The sequence below is a fragment of the Cryptomeria japonica genome, chromosome 9 (assembly GCF_030272615.1).
Source record: "Cryptomeria japonica chromosome 9, Sugi_1.0, whole genome shotgun sequence".
Lineage (NCBI taxonomy): Eukaryota > Viridiplantae > Streptophyta > Pinopsida > Cupressales > Cupressaceae > Cryptomeria > Cryptomeria japonica.
Window position 1 is genome coordinate 15,535,442 of NC_081413.1, and position 22,336 is coordinate 15,557,777.

A 22,336-nucleotide genomic window follows, 5' to 3' on the forward strand; every position below is an offset into this window, starting at 1 on the left:
AGGCAACATTGATGACAGAAAAAGTACAAGTGGAGGAGCTTTCTTTTTAGGAGAAAGACTAGTGAGTTGGCTTAGCAAGAAACAAGATTGTGTTTCACAGTCAACAGCAGAACCTGAATATGTTGTTGCAGCATTAAATTGTACTAATATAGCATGGATCAAACAACTATTGGAAGGTATAAATGAGAAAGTTACCGAGCCAGTAACTATATTCTGTGACAATACTAGTGTCATTAACATTTCAAAAAATCCTATTATGCACTCTAAGACAAAGCACATCTCTATCAAATATCATTATCTTAGAGAAGAAGCTCAAGAGAAGAAAGTGGTGTTGGAGTATGTTAGCACAAAGGAACAAATAGCAAATATCTTCACCAAGCCATTGCCAAGGGACACTTTTGAGTATCTCAGAAGCAAGTTAGGGGTCCTACCCCTATCTTCTACTCACTGACAAAGTTCGGTGAAAGCATCAATTCGATGAATCTACAGAATATTATGTGTGGATTGATGCTTATTTACACACTTTAGGAGATTTTCTAAAGGTGTGCAGGAAACAAATACAGGGAATAGGAATTGAAGACATAATGCTCTGACCGAGACTGAGTTGACACATAACATCAAGGAATTCACTTCTCAGCGGAAGAAATCATGTTTTAGTTCTTTACTTTTTGGCATTGTTGTCAAAGGGGGAGAAGACTATTGTATGGGGGATAAGTCTAATGATAGGGGGAGAGAATTTCAGAATCTCATAGCAATCTGAATCCAAATCAATTAGGTCAAATCAATTGGTTTTGCCATCAATGCCAAAGGGGGAGATTGTTGGCATTATAACAGACAATAAGAGATTGTTGGCATTTCAATAAGGATATTGAGAAGGTTGTTGATGATTATGGATATAACTGATTAAGGATGTTTACTGTCTTACTATTATTATTTTGTCATTGATGTCAAGAAATTGATTTTCTAATTCAGTATGATGTTACCACATCTTAAGAAGTATGATTTGATGAGTATAAAGATGTCGGTAAAAGACACAAAAAGATTGTGATGAATAAGGGGAGAAATAAGTTATTCAATGGGCAACTATTATCAAGTTAGACAATGATGAGATCATGATGTTTTGATTGTTTTGATATCCTACATATGTTGTTGATTGTAAGGTTAATACTATACTATGTTACTGAGCAAAGAACCTAGTCGGTAAACTCTAAGGTTATCGCTATCGGTTAATGAAGGCGGAAGGTCTACCGAGTGAAGTGTAGTATTTACTGAGCTGAAACCAAGCTATAACAAAATGCATTAAATGATTAAAAGCATTATGTAATGAAGGAAGCTAATGAGATGGAATTGATTAAATGATTGGTATGTTGTGCATGAAGTTTGTTAAGGATCTATGGTAAAGGAAGATCAGTAGAAAGATCTACAGCTCAGATTGAACTGCAATATCTTAGCACAAGTTCCAAGAAATGTATGCAAGTTCCAAGGTGAGGTAAAATGTTTTTAGATCAAAGGATACATTTAACCTAGTCAAGTTTGAAGATCTGATGGCTATGATTGATCATGGGATATGTGATCAGGAGATTCAGTGGTTAGCAATTGTTTATAAATAAGGAACTGTTGATAAACAATGCATGCGAGAAAGTGTATGCACAGGGATGCTACATAGTGATTACCGAGCACAAAAGCTTGAAGATCTGTTTGAATAACAGAGTATAGAGCCTAGCAGAGGGACAAGATAAGTCCTATGACTAGATTGTATTGAGCAAATAAGAATCTGCTTTAGCATTTTTGATATGAAGTTGCAGATATATTTTATTACTATAATTTTGTAAAGTGACAGAAAATCTCTTAATCAAGTGGACTTAACAGTCTTATTTGTAAAACCCTCTAGCAAGGTGACATTCTGATTGAGTGTTTGAAATCCTTTAACAAGGTCACTTCTAACAAGGTGAAGATCCTAACAGATCTAAGGGAAATCCCTTAACCAGGTCACATCTAGCAATGTGTTTGTAATATTTAATAGGATTTTCTTTTAACCGAGCATACTCTAGAAGAGTATATTTCTTAGTGGGTCCAAAATCCCACTGTGGTTTTTCCCTATTTGGGTTTCCACGTTAAATCTGGTGTTATGAGTGTTATGATGATTATATGCTTATGAGTTTGCATGTTTTACAGTTTTGATTACATATATCTGTTTAAGCTACCGAGGTTGAATCTGTTGTTTTTATGGAAGATTAAGTTTGTATGATTCACCCCCCCTCTCATCTTGTTAGCTTGGCATCTGTACTTACAATTAAGTATCAGAACTATCAATTGGTATCAGAGCTTTGGACTTCGGAAGAAAAAGTTTAAAGGTACTTGAGGAAAAGATCCAAAGATGTATAAGAGGGATGCACTAAAGCTAAACAAGTCTAGTAAAAGATTAATAAAAGATGGCCTTCACGACCCCCTGGGGTACTTTCTATTATGTAGTCATATCATTTGGGTTGAAATATAAAGGAACATCCTATTAGTGCACTATGACTCTTATATTCCATGATTTCATTCATAAGATCTTGGAAGATTATGTCGATGACATCTTGGAAAAGTCTATAAACCATCAAGATCACGTCCAGAATCTTCGGCTTATCTTCGAAAGACTTTGATTATATAAGATGAGACTTAACCCTTTAAAGTGCATTTTTGGCATTGACACTAAAAAACTTCTATGGTTTATTGTTTCTCGTCAAGGAATTAAAATTCATACAAATAAGATTGATGCAATCATTAATATGCCACCACCTAGGAACATCTCACGGCTTCGTTGTGTACACGAAAAGATTTAGGCCATTTGTAGATTTGTTCCTCGATCATACCCTTCCATTCATACGATTGCTGAAGAAAGATGTGCATTTCAAGTGGAGTGATGAATATAAAAAGGTCTTTAATTTTGTCAAAGAATATCTAGCTAATCCTCCCATTCTCATGCCAGGTGTGCAGGATAGACCCTTTCTCTTGTACATTTCTATCTCATCTAATGCCTGGCAATGTTGTTGGCTTAGTATGATGATGACAATAGAGAAAGAGCAATCTATTATATCAATCGTGTTCTTGTTGATTATGTAACTCGATACTCTACTATGGATAAACAATACTTGGCTCTTATTTTTGCAATGCAAAATCTAAGACACTACCTCCTTCATACAGACTCACATACGATAGTAAAAAATGATTTACTTAAACTTTTTTTTTCTAAATTTGATCTTTTTGAAAGATTAGCAAAGTGGGTAATGTTGCTTTTTGAGTTCGATCTCAAATTCATAAATCATAAATCAATTAAAGGTCAAGTTGTGGCTGATCAATTGGTCGAGGCTCGATCACCTAAGTTATTTCACACTCTTGATCTATTCCCAAGAGAATTTTTTCATGATCGATCATGAGCCTATATGGGATGTATATTTTAATAGGTCGAGGTGTCAAACTATTTCTAGAGCAAGTGCAATGTTGATCTCGCCTAAAGGTAAACCAGTTCCCTTATCCTTTCAATTAGAGTTTTATTGTACTAATAATATCATTGAATACAAATCCCTTATTGTTGGCTTGTTTGTCATTATTGCCACTGAAGTTACACATATCTGCATTCATGGAAATTTTGAACTTATTATTTATCAAATCACTGAAGTGTATCGAGCTAAGAAATCTAAGTTATCTCAGTATATAGATATTTCTTTGGTTCTTATTAAACATTTCTCTTCTTATACTATAGATAATATAGCAATGAGAGAAAATCATCACATAGATACAATGGCGAGCTTATCTTCCCTTATACACCTTGATTATAGTGCTAATGAGTACTATTTTGTGGTACAAGTTATTCGGTCTCCCACGATCTCTGATCAACCAAAACCCAATAGTCACATTGCACTCACATAGACTTGGGTGAATAGTTTTCTCACATTTACAACTATCTAAAATCTGGAAGTTTTCTTGATGACACTAATAAGAATACTCATATTAGAATCCAGAAACTTTTAGCCGACTATATCATTCTCTTTAATATTCTCTATTGAGGTATTATAATGGTCTTCTAATTTGACGTTTGACTAAAGAAGAGATACCCATGGCCCTCCAAGAAGCCCATTTAGGCTCGGGAGGTGGTCATTTTGGTGGTAAATCCTTGGTCCACAAATTAATTCATATGGGATACTACTGGAAAATAATGGAGCAAGATTCCTTTTCTTTTATTAAGAAGTGTCCTCAATGTCAATAGCATAGTAATCTTATTTGGGCTCTAACACAAGAGATCCAAGCTCAAGCTTCTCCTTGGTTGTTTCAAACTTGGGGGATAGATATTATTTGTAAGATATCTCCTCCTTCTTATATAGTACATACCATCATCATTATAGCTATAGATTTTTTCACAAAATGAGTTGAAGCTATACCATTAAGATCCACTACTGCTGAGACGGTTTGTAGTTTTCTTCTTAATAATGTCATTTCTCATTTTGGATTGCCTTCCACTATTGTTTCTAATAATGGCACACCTTTTAAGAACAAAGAATTGAAGCAATTTCTTGAGAAATTTCACATTCAACATTGGTTCTCTACACCTTATTATCCTCAATATAATGGTCAAGTTGAAGCATCAAATAAGACCATGAGTGGATTCTATATAAGATAGTTAACAAGCATGGTAAAGACTACCATACTCAACTAGTATACATATTATGGGCCTATTGTAGTGTTCATATGACTACTAGAACAACACCCTATAACCTTGTACATGTTGTTGATGCTATCATGCCTCTAGAATTGAAAATCCATTCCTTACGGGTTTCCCTTAAGGGGTTTATTAATGATGACTCTTACCATGCTCTTTGTCTCAATCAACTTGAATTGCTCGATGAGTGTTGACTAAAGGCCCTGCAACATCTTCAGGCCTATCAAAAATATTTATCTAAGCAATATAACCAAAATATTCTCTTTGAAACTTTCAAAGTGGGTGATCTTGTTTTCTATGAGAATCAAAGAAACATGAATGCACTACTATACCAAATAGGGAAGTTTAGCCCTAATTGGTTAGGTCCTTACACAATCACCTCTATGTATAGTTTTGGTGTTTATGATCTATTTGAAATGGATGATATGTCACTTAAAGAACCTATAAATTCCATACACTTATGTAGATATTATGCATAGAAGTCTTTATGTGGTATGTGCATGATACTTAGTTTTCTAAGATCATCTTACTATGGCATTTCCTCATCAACACGTTCTTTCATGTTATGTGTTATGAAGTGTTTAATTTTTGTAATTAGGTGTTAGACATATGTGCGTATTCTCTTTCCATGTATTTATCTATATTGTTGCATCATATTAGATCATCATGGTATTTAATCTAGCATGTGCATAGCATATGTAAAGTTAAATCATAATGACATCTAATCTAACCATACATCATGTGAACATACATAACATACATAAAATATAAAGTTAAATCATAATGACATCTAATCTAACCATAAATCATGTGAACATACATAACATACATAAAATATAATGCATATAACCATAAAGACACAAGTGATGGCCGAATCAATGAACACGTGTCACATCACTATCAAAAACTTGTGATGTCAATATACTTGTATAAGAATACATCAATGTATATATCTCAAAACAATGTTATACATCTTTTATATCTATGAAAAATGTATCTACATCACTACATGATATCAACTCATATCCCTAAGTATGTCGGTGTTGGAGGATCCTTATCCCGATGTGATGGCCCATAAATAGAGATTGATTGGGATCTAGTCACTAAGGCACTCCTAGTGCACAATCCTCTCAACTCCCCTCCCATCTCTATGATGGTCTCCCTTTGGGTTACTACCTTTTCTATGTAGGCATCCAGCTCTTTCATCAACTCTCGCACTTGAGAGTGATCAAGATCACTAATGGCCCCACTCTACGCAACATCCACTTGCCTCCAAACATCAAGGATGTCACTCTAGATTGTCTCATGTGCCCTCTCAACACTCTTGGCATGCGTCATCACAAGATCTCTCTCCTAGAGAATGGTGCAAAGTTTTGTAGTGGCTTGAACTCTCTACCCTATCATGATGCCAAGTTGAATTTCTTTGTTGCACTGCCTCAACCCATGCCTCCTCGTATGCTATTTGGAGTTGTGCTTTAGGCTTGAATAGCTAAACATGCCTACCGACTAACTGGTATGGCTAGTAAGCATCCAGGATCGGCCCTAGTAGCTAGACATTTGGGATATTGTCTAGAAGTGCTTGATGGATGAAATGCATCTACTATGAGACTTGTTGACTCTAAATTTTACCTTGGAAACAAACAGCCTTATGGGAAATTCAGTGATGGGGGACCAATTGCGTAGGGTTCACTGAATGACATTCGGGATTGAGAAGTCGGGTCTTCCTTATGGTTTTGAGAAAAGGGGAAAAGGAGGAAACACTCAAAACAATAAAAACTAAACTACTGAGGTGATGCGCCAGAGCATTTTCCTAAGAAGACATGAGTATACAAAAACCCAAGCACGTATGGTTTTTGAGTCCATTCAACAATCTACAAGTCCAAATCAGAAATGCAACTAAGACACAATTAAATTTCCTTGTAACATAAAGAAATACCCATCATGCATCTACCAGATAACAAGTGCAAAATATAGTTTAACTAGCAGAATCTTAGATATATATTTCCAAAGTTATTGGAATTCTAATAGAAAGCATAGAAAAAACCATCAGAGCATGCTAAAAGAGATATCACAAAGGCCATAGGCACAGTTTGATTAATTTTCTTCAAAAAATAGTAATAGTTTAAAAAGGTCAAAATTCCTGCTAAGAAAACTTAATTGCTTTTCTTCAAAAGTTCTCAACCCCTACAACAGGGAGAAAACAAGCATAAATAGACCCTGCGGCTCTAGAAACAGCTCCCAAATACACCAAATAGGCATAACCACCCCTGAATAGAAAACTCCAGCTGTGTCACCCTGAAAATCACACCTAGCAAAATGGCTCCAAGACTCCAATCCCTGTCGGCGATGATCTTCATACCGGCACAAACCGAAAAGATTTTGCTAACCGCAGAGGAAAATGCGGTAGACTAGGAAATCTCTTCAAACAGAAATGCGTGACGCTACAAGGTGGGCCCCCGAAAAGAAGCCCAGTTAGCAACATCATTCCATTTGTCACCATCCTGCTACTTCAAAACCAAAATGCCAAATACAAACAACCGAGGTAACGTCGAACTAACAATTGTCTTGTACGCCTTGCACTGTTGGAAGCTGAAAGGGCAAAATAATCAACCCGGTCGAAAACTTAATTCTAGGAATTTTACTGTGAACATTTCTTGGCGACTAACAAGGGAAATCCTGCCTACGGAATATGGGAACCCAAAATTGTTGGCTCGCAGACTAGACCTTATATTAAGATGGGATGGAGCAAGTTAGAGACCTGTTGTAGCATCGACCAATCCTCCTTCGAAGGCAACGCTTGCGCATCCAAATTCTGATAGTGTTGATCCAGACAGGTGACCTCATCGAAAGGCAACCCTACGGGTTCATCATGGACCACTTTCAAAAGAGCATAGAGTTGGGCAAGGGGATGCAGAAGGCATTCCACGTCCTCAATTGAGACAGGGTCTTTCAAGTTCTAGGTGAAGGATCTATCTTGCTACATGTGCTCAATCTGACTCAACAATTGTTCAATCCTTAATACTAAACCATCAACAGAGAAAGGGGAAGGCAAGACCAGTGAAACAAACCTCTGTATTCGTTGCTTGATGGTTGAGATAGCAATTTGTAATGGCTCTAATGCAGCTAATATGTGCACGACCATTCTGTGGTGATTGATGAAAGCATTTATTTTCTTGATCAGCTGCTTATGATCATTTATTCCTTTCTCTCTTAGTTCATCATCCTAAGCTACATATAGCATCTGAATCAAGTCTTGAGCTACAGGGATCTTGGGGGACAAGACTACCATCGAACTATCAACCAGAGCTTCTGCCTCTACACAAAGGGATTGCGCTTCTTAAATGAATCTCAGCATAGGCTGTAGTGAGGGGCTATATTGCTTGATCTTTTCCCAGTGTGAAACATATAGTTCTATTAGAATGATTGAAAAGTCCTGGGGAACTTGCACCGGAGGTGGAATGCTTAGTAATCGCGAAATTTCATCATCCTTCGCAACCATCTCCTGTTGAAACCTAATGCATTTTCTTTGTTCAATGGCCACTTGATTTTCTAGGGTGAGGATCCTGGCCTCTCCATCTCAGACAATTTGCTGCAGTTGCGATGTATGATCTTATTTGTGCCACAAAAGAGTCTCCACTTCTAAGATGCGCTCACTGGATTGCCTGAGACTAGCTTCTTTCACTTTTAGCTCTGCCTCAAATTTCATCTTTTCCTCAGACAATGACACTTGAGCCTCAGTCAATTGGTGGTCATAACCTTCCTTTAGAAGAATCTCTTCACACAGCTGTGTCTGCACCTGAGTAACATCCCTAGAAGTTGCCTTTAATTGTTGTATCTCTGAATCCTTCTCCTGCAACTCCTTTAGAGCCACGTTTCTTGTTGCCTCTTGGCCTTTTAACTGAGAGCTCACATTGTTGAAGGCTGACTGCAGCTTCCCTTTCTCTGAATTATCTTGGGCCAGCAGGCTTTGTAGACGATTAATTCTGAGCTTCAGGCTTTATCCTCCTTTCTCTGCTGGGTGAGGGAATCTCAGAGACTAGCATTCTCTACCTGGATTTTTTTCTGGACGGTGACTCTTCTTGATAAAATTTGTGGATATAGCTTTTGAATTATCCTCCATCATCTCTACTTTGTCTGATATTGTGGCACTTTGAAGGCTAATGCCGATAGCATGTAATGTGTAATCATTTGGTCTCATCTGATATTCCGGCTTGTCAACTTTGGGGAAAAGATTTGCAAAGTAAAAGCAATCATTTTCCTCACTGAAATGTGTCTACAGATGAGGGAAGGCTAGATGTGCACCTTCCTTTTCTTTTCTCTTGCATGTCTTACCAAGGTGAGCAATTCTAGAATAAGCAACATATTGTTGAAACTCATCTGAGTTATCAATAACATGGCCTGCAAAAGCTGCACCCAGGGGAATCGTGAAAGGGAATTGTGAAATAGGCCTAGTGAAAGTAGTATGGATGGGGTGAGCCAGAGCCAATGGGGAAAATAATAGGACAAAGGGGGAAGCTCCTGATGGGAAAGGGCTTGAGGATGCTACTCCCATAACCTGAGGAGAGGATTCTCCAAAACCTATCCTACGCGACATGGAGGTTGATTATGATATTGGCGAGGGAAAAGCTGCAGAGATAAAAGTCAAGGCCGGGAAAGGAATGGAGGCCTGTTTGAATACATCTTAGGGATCAACCGGTGTACCCGTCAGGGCTAAGATGAGAGCAGTAGGGACTGGGGCCTACATTGTGGCAATGAGAATAGCGGAAGAAACAACCAGAGCAAGAGATGAGGGAAAAAAGGACGTACCTGAGCAATGGAAGGTGCTAGATGCTGAAGATCTAAAGTTGTTTCTAGGATTTGAGAGGGCGGGCTCCCCCCGGATGTGCTAGGATGCTGCCTCTTTTTTAGAGGGGAGTCATGCAACTTCTTCTTAGACCACCTTTTACCAGCCTACAAACAAGGTCTGTGAGTTGAATTGTCCAAGGGAAGGAGAATTTGTGGCTCTAGACCTTACCCTTCAATATTTATAATCTCCACCCCTTGCCGCAGGGCAACCTCGGGAGATGAGTCCCCACGTGAGGAACTGTCACCTGTCTCATCATCATATTTATTAAACTTACACCACTCCTTCTCAAAACGTTCATCCAAAGGGGCATTTCCAATTTTGGCTCTAGGTTGACTCACCTCTTGCCAGTAGACCCAAAAGTCTTCACTTTTCTTCTTGGGCCAGGCTAAGGTCCTCATAGTTTCTAACATCGCCCGAGGAATAGGCTTTGTGGGGTTGAACTTTTGCAGGGGAAACTTTAACCATGGGGGGTGTCTTAAGATAGGAAAGTCATCAGGGCCCACATACAATCTCAGGTCATCAACCCAGGGGTTCGTACGCTCCACCCTTGAATTCTGAGGCTCATGGTTAACAGCATTTTTTCTTTTGCTGAGACATCCATCGGGGTCATAACTCCAAGAGTCATCAATCACCACTAAATCAAGTTGCACCATTTTTGACATCAGGACCTCTTTTGCAATGTTCCTCTGCACTAGAGTGATTGGGCCAATAGCCTTGTGGTCTTCAGTGATTGAGGTATCATGCTTACCTGCTCCAATGGCCCTTTCAATTCTCACCAACTACCTTGCAATTTCAAGAGCCAAGGTCCGTTCAGTGACATAAGTAGGCAACTGAAAAGGTTCTTCGGAGAAACCATGCACTCAGATAAAAGAAAAGTCAAGACCCAAGAACCAGTCACAAGGGGGACGCTCATTCTGCATCCAGTTCATCTAAACCTGGGAGAAACGAGCTAATGGTTCGATGGGGATTATGCTAAGATCCTTGAGCATGGAAGTCATGAAAAGGTCTGAAAACTGGTATGAATCATATGAGGCTAGCAAAAGGGGTGTCCAGTAGCACACCAACATTCTATTTTTGGACTCGTCACAAATAGCCAATCCCATGAACTGACCAAAGAAGGCCTCATTTTGGTGGAATAGCAGGTGGACTAATACTGAGGAAAACCTAAAGTGTCGCGACTATTGGAACTCCAATAATTGCTTGACTATGGCCTTAGAAATAGTTACGGAGAAGTCAAAATGAAACAACTCCCTTTGTTTCTTGTACTTGCAGAGAAACCCCATCATTGTGGCTGTGATATCTCGATCATTTTCATGACCACACAACTAGGCAAGGGTAGAAGAAATATCCTTGAGATCCTCTTGCCTTAGATCGCTATAGGACAGGGGAAACTTTGGAAGTCTAGAAGACAAACTTCAATTCAAAGTGCTTTGATAGAATGTCAAAGCATCTCTCCTAATGCTCTGCAATTCTTCCATTGAGATTTCTGAGAAAACCCTTATCCCTTCAAAGATTGGGTAGCACATCATATCCCTTATGGCCTCTGGAGATACTACCAACCTCAAGAGGGAGTCATTGACAGAGCATGTGGTGGGATCAAAAACCTCAGTGCAAGTTGTAATGAGATTAGGGCAGTATGGGACCATAGGAACCACGAATTGGGGAGCTCCACTATTCCAAAAATGAACTATCATGGATTGAGGGTCGGTTCTATGATGAAGCATCCTGGAGCATGTAGCCTCTTTGAGGCTCTTAGGCTGCTTACGAACCTCAGACTCAAAAATATTCTCCAAGGAGTCTAGAATGATGGATGCATTTTGAGCGCTTATCTTGGTCCTAGTCTTTGTTCTTGGATACTCCACCCTTGGAGGAATGGCATGAGAAGGATAGGAAAATTCTTTGAAGACATCAACCCAAAAACTTACAGGAACAGAAACTATGGAAGCTATTTCACACTTCATTACAAGCAAATTGCTTATTTCTTTCTGCTGAAACCTTCTAAAGTCAAGAGAGAAAAACACTTGGGTTTTAAAGACGGACAAAGAATAGGGAGTAACTTCAAGCCTTAAATGTAATGCACGCCTAGATTTTTGCAATAGCGAATGTTTAATGACAAATTCCCGCTTACACGTGTGCCAGCTCAATTTGTAGCTACAATAAACTCTTGAGGATGATGAGTGCCAACTTTCCTTCTTCCCAAGATTGTATTTGGTTAACCCGTCGTTGCTTGAGAACAATACATTTGGGCAAATCTTTTCTTTGATCAAGAGAATTGGCAGGCAGTAAAGTTCGCGTGAGCTGAGACAGTTCGGTGGAACTTGATATTTAAAATGTGATATACCTATACATACACGTGGCTCTTGGTTGTATCGATACTTTCTTCAAGGTACCTGATAGGACATCAGCATTCTAAAACCAAGCTCATTCGCTTGATGTGAATTAATGGAAACATGACAGAAGCATTGGGGGTTGGGAAGGTATGTGCCTTAAGCATTCGTCATCTCCTGCTTGAATTCTGCTATAAATATGTCTTTTCAAGCAATCCTTCTGCACAGTACAAGTTTTAACGACGAAGCTTCTATAGCCATGGATACTCCAGTTAGGCTTGTTAGCAGTAAAGTACAGGTTGCTTTCTTAGGGAATATCTTTGATCGGAGACTACAGTCGATGACACATAGGAAAAACCCATTGATAATAGCTGCCATTAAGTGGATACTCAAAGAAGACTTCATTGATAGTGCGGACAGGTACTGAGTGAACACAGATATTTGCTTGTAGTTCATGGCCTCACTACTAGATTGCGGTCAGCCTGGGTTGCTAGCTTCGTAGCTGACCAAGGCTCTCTTTTCCTGAGATTACTTAGGTGGACTGGAAGATGTGATTTCCTATTACGTCCCTTCCCAAGGGCTCCCACTACCATCTAACCTAGAGCGGTTCATCACTTGCAATGAGGAGGTAGCTTGGCACCCGCTCATCGGTGGGCTAAAAACAATGACATTCTCCTCTCATCGGTATCGCATTGAGCTTGCCATGAAATTCCTGTTGCATGTTAATTTGATAGTTCTGATCTCGAAAGATACAGACTGGTATACTGAATTCAGGGACTACATCTTCGTGAGGATTCTAACACCAAATCAACAACCAAACCTAGTTGTTGTCTTCATGCCCGGGGAGCCTTAGAGCGTCTCTGACCCTGAGTGGTCGGGAGAAGAGGACTCTTCTGATGATGACGAGGATGAGACTAAAGAGAGCTGATGAACCCGTGACAAACCGTCACCTTGAACTTGCACAAAATGAATGTAGAAAAAGGGGGGGGCCAAGAGCTAGCTCATTTTGTAATGGAAGTACCAAAATGTTTAATATAATGAAATTTTCTCTTTTCTTTTGTTTTGGCATTCTTTGTGATCTTTCTCTTACTTGTCACTAGCAAGGAATAAATGAGATAAATAGGCATGAAAAGAACTATTCACAATATATACAATATATACACTTAAACGGGCAAAGAACACTTAGTGAAAAGGTTTAAGGTGGAAACCATTAACCAAAATAGGGAGGGGGTCCCCATTCATGTCTTCAAGTTCAAATGCATTGAAACCTTTGCAATGCAAAATGTAGAAAGGTCCTTCCCACAGACAATCAAACTTGGCGTGCTGGCCAGGCTTTGCTGCCCTCTCATTGTATTACAACACGAGGTCCCTGAGGCTGAAAACCAGATTAGAGATTTTTTTGTTGTCAAACAACCTTTTGATGACTTCTTGCCTATCTTGGAGAGCCACGAAGGCTACCTCCCTCGCTTCTTCCAGCTCCATAATCTCCACCAATCTTACAGCCATAGGACCATTTTCAGCCACTTCCATGGATTTTAGTAGTTGCAGTGTTGGGATCTCTAGAGACATAGGGAAAAGTGCATCCTTTCCATACACCAGCTTATATGGGGAGTTTTTTAGGATTTATTTAGGTGTTATATAGTCTGCCCATAATGCGCTTCTCAAGTGATGGTGTCACTCTCGCTTATATTCAAAACCTATCCTTCTAATAAGTCTAATCAAATTCTTGTTAGTGGATTCAACAAGTCCATTCCCCTAAGGATAATAGGTAGAAGAGGTTTTGAGATAGATACCTCTGTCGACGGTGAATTGGGTAATTCGCGAGCTGGTGAATGTGTGTGCATTATCCAATATAATAGTTTTGGGAGAACTGTACCGACATGCAAGGTTCTCTAGGAAAGCCAGCACTTCACTTTCTTATGAATTCTTTAAAGGAACGGCTTTGGACCATCTGGTGAAATAATTGGTAGCAGTCGGGATCCACTTGTGTACGACCGAACTAGGGGGATTGATCATTTTGATAAAATGAAGACCCCATTGAGTGAAAGTCTCTTCTACTAACACGGGCCTAAGTGGCATTGTAGCTTTCTTGCCCCTTCCTATGTAGTACTAGCACTTCTTGCACTCCCTTACTAAATTGTGTGTGTCTTTGAACATAGAAGGCCAAAAATACCTAGCTTGAGTAATCTTGATAGCAGTCGTTGGTGCAAAGAAATGGCCTCTTGAGGAGCTGTAGTGGAATTCATGTAGGAGTTTATCCACCTGGCTCTGATCTACACAGCGGAGCAGAATTCCATCAAAATTCCTTTTGAAAAGAATTTCATCTATCAAACGGAAACTGTTGTTTTGGAGTCTATAAAACCTTCTCTTCATGGAAGGGAGACCTTCGGGAAAAATCTTGGTCTTCATGAATTGCTTTCTTTTCTCAATCCAACCTTCATGGGGAGCATCAGGAACAAACATAATTTTTTCCTCTGTGGTCGCTTCGTCATCACGGGACTCGCATCCTTAAACTATATATTCGCACAGGCCTCTTCTGTGAATGAGCTTTGTTGGTTTGACGTCGACATCATATTACAGGATCTTAGTGATCTAATTTGCCCTTTTTTCTATGATGTCACCCTCCATAATGTATTCTTGCACCACAGGATGAGCTATGTACACCATGGTTTTATTACAACTGATGAAATGCCTGAATTTTTTTAGTCCTTTTACTGCAGCTAAGGCCTGCTTCTCGACAAAGTTGTATCTGGTCTCATAATCCTTAAGAGTCTTTGAATGGAAAGCTATGGGATGCTCACCTCCTTTTTGGGCATCTTTTTGGGTTAGGACCATGGCGATGTTGCGTTGGCCAGAAAAAACATACATTATGAAGTCTTTTGACATGTTTGGGTTAGACAAGACGGGAGCTGAATAGGTGGCGTCTTTAATTTTATCAAAAGCTTTTTTGGCCTCAGTAGTCCATTTGAAATGGATATCTTTTTTTAACATGAGGGTGATGGGTCTTATTATTTCGGCAAAGTCAAAAATAAAATGACTAACAAAATTGACTTTCCCTAAAAAAGATTGGACTCCCTTTTTGTTGACTAGGAGGGGAAGGTCTTTAATTGCTTTGACTCTGTCTGGGTCAATGGAAACACCCTCCTTTGAAACTATATGCCCAAGCAACTTTCCTTGAGGAACCCCAAAGATACACTTCTTTAGGTTCAAGGAAATCCCAAATTCAAGACATTTTTGGAGTACTAATTTGAGATGGTCAAAATGATCCTCTCGGTGCTTGGAAAATATAGTTAGGTCATCTAGGTATATCAAGATGATCCTATTAATGAGTTCCTTAAAAGTTAAATCCATGGCCCTTTGAAAAGTTGCCCTGGCATTTGACAATCTGAAGGGCATCTTTTGGTATGCAAACGTTCCCCACTTGGTGGTGAATGTCGTCTTGTGCTAATCCTTGGGTTTCACAAGTACTTGGTTATATCTTGAAAAACCATCGAGCATTGAGAACATCTTTGATCCCACCACTGTGCTCAGTAATTGCTCCATTGATGACAAAGGATAGTGATCCTTGAGAGACACCTGACTCAGATCCTGAAAATCCACACAAAGCCGGATATCTCCATTCTTTTTCCTTACAGACACTAAATTTGACACCAATGTACTGTGTTTTATGGGGTAAATGATCTTTGATTTGATCAACTTTTTCAGCTCCTGGGCCATGAGAGATTCAATTTTTGGGTTAACCGGCCTTTGCTTCTACCACACCGGCTTGACTTCATTTTGAAGATCAATGGTATGCTGAATGATGTTAGGATCGTCTCCTTTTAAATCATCATAAGACCAAGCAAATACGCCTTCATACTCATCACAGTATCGGCCCAATTTCTTTTTCTCTTCAGGGGAAACATCTTTTCCCACCTTCAGAACTCTTCCACTGCCTACCGACATTTCAACGTAATCCCCTTTGTTCGCTATGAGCTTATGCTTATCAATTTTTATGTCCTCATGGTCAAACAGGTTCTCCAAAGTGATCAAACTATTGGGGAGCTTGTTAGACCTCAGCTGGATGACCTGATTTATGTAGGCTTCCTCTACCCTAGGTGTAAAGACGTCAATCTAGGATCTAACCTAAACTACGCTTTATTCATAAATAAACTTAGAGTTCAAATATTAAGCCTATTTCATACAAGGTATAGGAAATAGTATAAAATAAATATAAAAACATTCATAGATATATTATTGTCATCCAAATGAATAATACAAATTTCACAACATATAATCCTTTTATACCCTACTTAGGCTTCAAATTGCCTTAAGTATATACAAGAAGATGCATCCGTCGATCTTCATTCTAAGTCGCTTCCTTCAGTCCTTTGAATGAAGATGAGAACAAGAATCAAGTGCTTTTTCCACCCAACCTTGAAGCCTATGTTTCCCTGGAATTCTTGGTCAATCAAGAATACTCGACCCTGCACGAATTGTTTTAACCAAATAATTCGAAAGCAAGAGGCAATCTGGTGTATGCCTAGATAATATATGCATTTTCATTTTTCTACTTCATTCTAAGAAATAAGCATTCACTATTATTCAAGGATGTGGTAGAGAGCATAAAATAGGAAATTTCCATCATTTTCTACGGATAATTCAAATAATAACTCGGACGAGTATAATGCCATGCACAGCAAAATAATAGTTGGAAAAAGCAACTACTCTCTCTAAAAACATCCACATTTGGCACCCGTCCCAAAAGGTAATTTTCTAACTCAAGCCAATCCCTAGCTTGGTTCCCTCAAACTCAAATACAATTGAGAATACAATCTTTCTTTTTAAGCACAAATAGAAATATCATTTTTCCTACTAATATTATTTTGTCTAATTCATCTAATTGAAGACAATCTTTCATACTTTGGAAAACTATAAAATTTCATAAGCAATAATTTCATAATCAATCTTTCGACTAAATAAGATACATGTAAAAGAAGGTGTTATACATGCATGAATTTTTTTTTCATATATATACAAAAGGATATGCAAACACATTCTTAAATGGAAATATAAACTAACATCTATTTCTCTATTATTTCTATTTTAATGATTTATAATGCTTTCCCAATAAACAATGACATATGCAAAATCATAAATAATAATCATACTCTATACCTAAGCTTCTAAATTCATACTCTTATTCCAAATAATAACTAAAATAAAAGAATTCTGACCTTTTGTAAGCTTGGTCCGGTTTGTACAAACTTGACGCTCTTTCCTGAAATAATTCCATGCCTTGTTCGCAAGTCTCTCTCCAAACTATTCCTATCTCTATATCAAATCTATCTCTATCTCTCTCTTCGATATTATCAAAGTATCTTCTCCTCTCTTCTATTCTATTCTTCCCTTTGAGAGTTTATCGTCCTTCTCTTCTTGTGAAAATGAATGAATGAATTTCCTTCCTACCTCTCACCTCTATTTATCCAATTTTTCCCTACGATTTCTTGCTATTCAAGGGCTTGATGATTGCAATTGTTTAGGATTCTATTACTGTTAACTCTCCTTAGTCTTCCACGTCTAAAAGATATGGCATTCTTTGTTGAATATTTGGAAATCAACTGGCTTCTACGGTTGACAGGTCTCTCTACTACCACTGTGAGATAGGGAACTTATCTACAGATTTAATATGGCAAGGCACTTACGTATATGTTAGCTTATGTTCACTGTAGTTATAAATCATTCTTTTACTGCAGTTGTTTACCACGATAGAGGTCTATCTCCACATGATCTCCACTACATAATTACATTCCTATGTTATCTACAGCTTCTACTCTCCCTTATCGTGGTTGTAGCAGCTTATCATTACAAATGGAGAGGTTGGTAAAGTGTAATAAACACTTATGTGTTTGTAGTTAGCGGTTTCCTTGCTATATCTGCCAGGTTTACGCCTTAGCATATGCGTTGAGGCTAACTATACTTAGTTTATGCCATGTATACCATGTCTTCCACACTAAACCTTTGAGTTCAGTATTCAATCACTGGTCTTTGCATTACTAATGTTATCTAAAGTCTCTGTTAAGTTCAAACGTTTGCATGCCATCAACTCCATGTTAAAATCCTCCATTTTTTGCATTAAAACCTCTATCTTCTACGTGTTAACTAATCTATTTGTTTATGCCATGTCAATCGACTCATAGTAGTCGTTGTTTTTAACTCCAAGTTAGTTGATATGTATTTGTCAACTGGAGTCTAATCGGTCTTCCTTTGGTCATGCGACATAGTCACTTTTCAAATTAAAACTATCCCGCCACCTTTTGTTAAGTTATAATTTTACATGCGACTTTATGTAACTATTAAACTTTAGACATTTAAAATTTATAATATATATTCATAATTTAATACATGCTAATATTTATAAATATGTTTTAGGAATAATCATTTTTATAGCATATGACAATTTTCGTATTGATTAAATTTACAATTTCACCTAAATATATATATGTATATGTGTAATTGATAAATTCAAGTTGTCTACCATCTATATAAAAATGACTAATCATTTTATATACTAGGTCATAGATTTCAATTTATTCAACTACTAATTAATCATATTCAAATATTCAAATAAATGAACATGAACTATATACTTCAAATCATTAATCAATTTTTCATCCTATATAGTCAAATTAACAGAATATTTCACTCATAAATGTATATACATATTTTCTCTAATGTGGTGTGTGAGATTCCCTTTTCCATCAAAGTCATTTAGTTAAAAACAACTCTACCTGATTCATGTTCTCGCCTTCGACCTCGTTCCCTGATCCTGCATCACTTGCACTTGATAGTTTATCAGTATTGACAAACCCAAATTAAAGAATATTAAATGTCGAATTTCATATCAATTGCAGGAATAAAATGCATACAATATTTTCTCACAACTGGATTATGAATGATCAAATCTATTTTAATTTCAATGCATACATAAAAATCACATTAAATCTTTAAAATGTACATTATTAAAAATATGATTCGTGACATCCTTCCCCTCTTGGAAGAGACATCGTCTCGATGTCTGGCCACTCATCAATAATCACAAAACAATCATATCTCATAAAAATGTCAACCATACATCAACTAATAATAATAATACCAATGGCACAAAGGCTATCCAAGTTTACATCATAAAATTTAAATCATTGTTTCAAAATATCCAAAATAAATAGCAGTTATTTCCTAAGAAAACAAATGAGGAAAATGATGGTCAATTGTCTCAGCATCCTCCCATGTAGCACTATCCTCAGAGTATTGGTCCCACTAAACCTTATACTGAGAGAAATCTCTGCTACGTAGCTTCACACTACGCTGATCTAGGATTCGAATGGGCTCCACTAGCACCACCCCTGGATCCTGAACCTGTAAGGATTGCCAATCAAGAATAAGAGATGCATCAGCATGGTAAGGTTTCAATAGACACATGAAACACATTATGGATTCGAGCTAGAGCAGGGGGTAAGCTAATCTATAGGCAACTGGATTGATAACCTCCAGTACATCAAAGGGTCCCACATATCTTGGGGCCAATTTTGATGATTTTCCAAACAAGATAGAGCTCTTATGAGGTTTGACTCTCAAAAAGACTTTATCTCCTGCAGAGAATTATCTGTAAGTTCTATTTCGGTCTACATAACTCTTCTGTCGGTCAGCTGCTTCCTTCAACCTACTCTTTATCAACACCATTTTCTCATCCATTTCCTTAAGTAAATCTGGACCAATAATGATCCTATCCTCTAGTCTATCCCAACAGATAGGTATGCAACACTTTCGCCCATAGAGTGCTTGAAAAGGCACCATCCCTAATGATGCATGAAAGGAGTTGTTGTAAGCAAATTCAACTAAGGGTAAGTACTCCTCCCATTTGTACTACTGATCCATGCAATACATTCACAAAAGATCCTCCACTACCTAATTAACCCTTTCTGTTTGGCCGTCAGTCTGAGGATGATATGCTGAGCTAAAATTTAGCCTTGTTCCCAATGCTGCATTCAATGTTGTCCAAAATCAAGAAGTCATCCTGGTATCCCTATTAGATATTATGGTTTCTGGAACACCATGTAACTGAAAAATTTCTTGCACAAATTTCTTGGCAAGAACAAATGATTCATCCTTGATATTCCTAGGTATGAAATATGCAACTTTAGTCAACTTATCCACCACTACTAAGATAGTGTCATGTTTATTCTTGCTCATCGGTAATCCTTGGATAAAATCCATACTGATTACCTGCCACTTGTATTCTGGTATAACATGTTGGAATAGAAGTCCTACTAGTTGAACATGTTTAGCTTTTACTCTTTGACATTCCAGACATTTTGCTACATACTCAACCACTTCTTTCCTAAGTTTTGGCCAGAAATACAATGTTTTCAAATCAGCTACCATCTTTGTTATTCCAGGGTGTCCTGAATAAGGTGTATTATGCATCTCATGTAATATCAACTTCCTCAATTCTCCCCCTTCTGGTATGTACATCCTTCCTTGGTACCTCAAAATACCTTCTGGTTCTATCTCATATCCATCATAACAATGATCTGAAGAGTCTCTTTCCAAGGCTTGTTTAACCCTTAGATAATGTTCATCTTCTGGAAGATTTTGCAATACTTGTTGCTTCAAGTTTGTCTTTTTTGTAACCATAGCAGATAGGTGTCTTCTTCTGGTGAGAGCATCAGCTACTCTATTTTCTTTCCCCTTGATATATTCAATACTAAAGTCATACTCACTTAGGAACTCAAGCCACCTTCTTTGTCTTTCATTTAGGTTAGGTTGTGTAAAAATATACTTCAATCCTAAATGATCCATTTTAAGCTCAAAAGGCTTCCCTAAAAGGTAATGCCTCCACATTTGCAATGCATGCACAATAGCTAGAAGTTCTAAATCATGTGGAGCATAATTCATCTCATATTGCTTTAGCTTTGGTGATTCAAATGCAACCACCTTTTCTTCTTGCATCAACACTGCTCCCACACCACCACCCAAGGCATCTGTAATTAATACAAAATGTCCATTGGGATTTGGTATTGTTAATACTGGTCCTGTTGTCAATTTCTACTTCAGGAGTAAAAATGATTCCTCATACTTCTCAGTACTTTCAAACCTTTTTTCCTTTTTCTGAAGTGAGGTAATTGGTGCTGCTATCTTGGAAAACCCTTCCACATATTTTCTATAATATCCTGCAAGTCCCATAAAACTTTGAACTTCTAAAACATTTTGTGGTGTTGGCCAATCTACTATTGCTTCTATCTTTGCAGGATCAACTGAAATTCCTTCAGTGGATATGACATGACCTAAGTATTGCACCTTTTCTTGAAAGAAGGAACACTTAGAGAATTTCTCGAAATGCTTACGATCTCTCAATCGTTGCAAAACTATCCTCAGGTGCTTCTTATGTTCTTCTTTATTCTTAGAATAGATCAATATGTCATCAATGAAGATAAAACAAAATCATCCAATTATTCTCTGAAAATACTGTTCATGAGGTTCATGAATGTTGTTGGGGCATTGGTTAAACCAAATGGTACAACTGTGAATTCATAGTGCCCATACCTTGTTCGAAATGCAGTTTTAGGAATATCTTCATCCTTAATCCTTAACTGATGATATCTGGATCGAAGATCAATCTTGGAGAATACAGATGCACCCTTCATTTGATCAAATAATTCATCTATCCTTGGTAGGGGATATCTATTTTTTATAGTTACTTTGTTCAACATCCTGTAATCAATGCATAGTCTCAAAGTACCATCTTTCTTCTTTACAAAGATCACTGGTGCACCCCACGGGGATACACTTGGTCTAATAAAACCTTGCTTAAGCAACTCTTACAATTGAGCCTTAAGCTCATACAGTTCTATTGTTGTCATTCTATATGGAGCTTTAGATTGCGGCTCCATTCCAGGTAAGAGTTCTATAGAAAAATCGAACTCTCTCTTGGGTGGTAACTTGGTAAGATCTTCTGGAAAGACATCTAGAAACTTTGCAAGGACAGGACAATCTTTAGGACTTTTTTCTACATTATTCAAATCATTTACCATGATGTAAATGATGGAACATCCTTTTCTTTGTGCCTTCTTGAGTTGCATTGCAGAAATGTATCTCAATTCTAAAGGTTTTTGACACCCGAGAATTTCAACAGAATTCCCAAAATCATCAATGCAACTAATGACCTTATCTTCACAGATCACTGTGGCTTTATGTTCAGTCAACCAATTGATACCTAAGATCACATCATATGATCCTAATGGTGCAACATAAAGGTTAACTTGGGTTTGGAAATTGGGAAGTTCTAATTCACTGCAAAATAGACAAGTATCTACCCTCTTTTCTACTTGATTTCCATACTGAACCATCCATGAATTTAAAATATAACCAGGTTTAATAGATATTCTAGAGATTACATTTGGATCAATAAAGCATTCAGTAGCT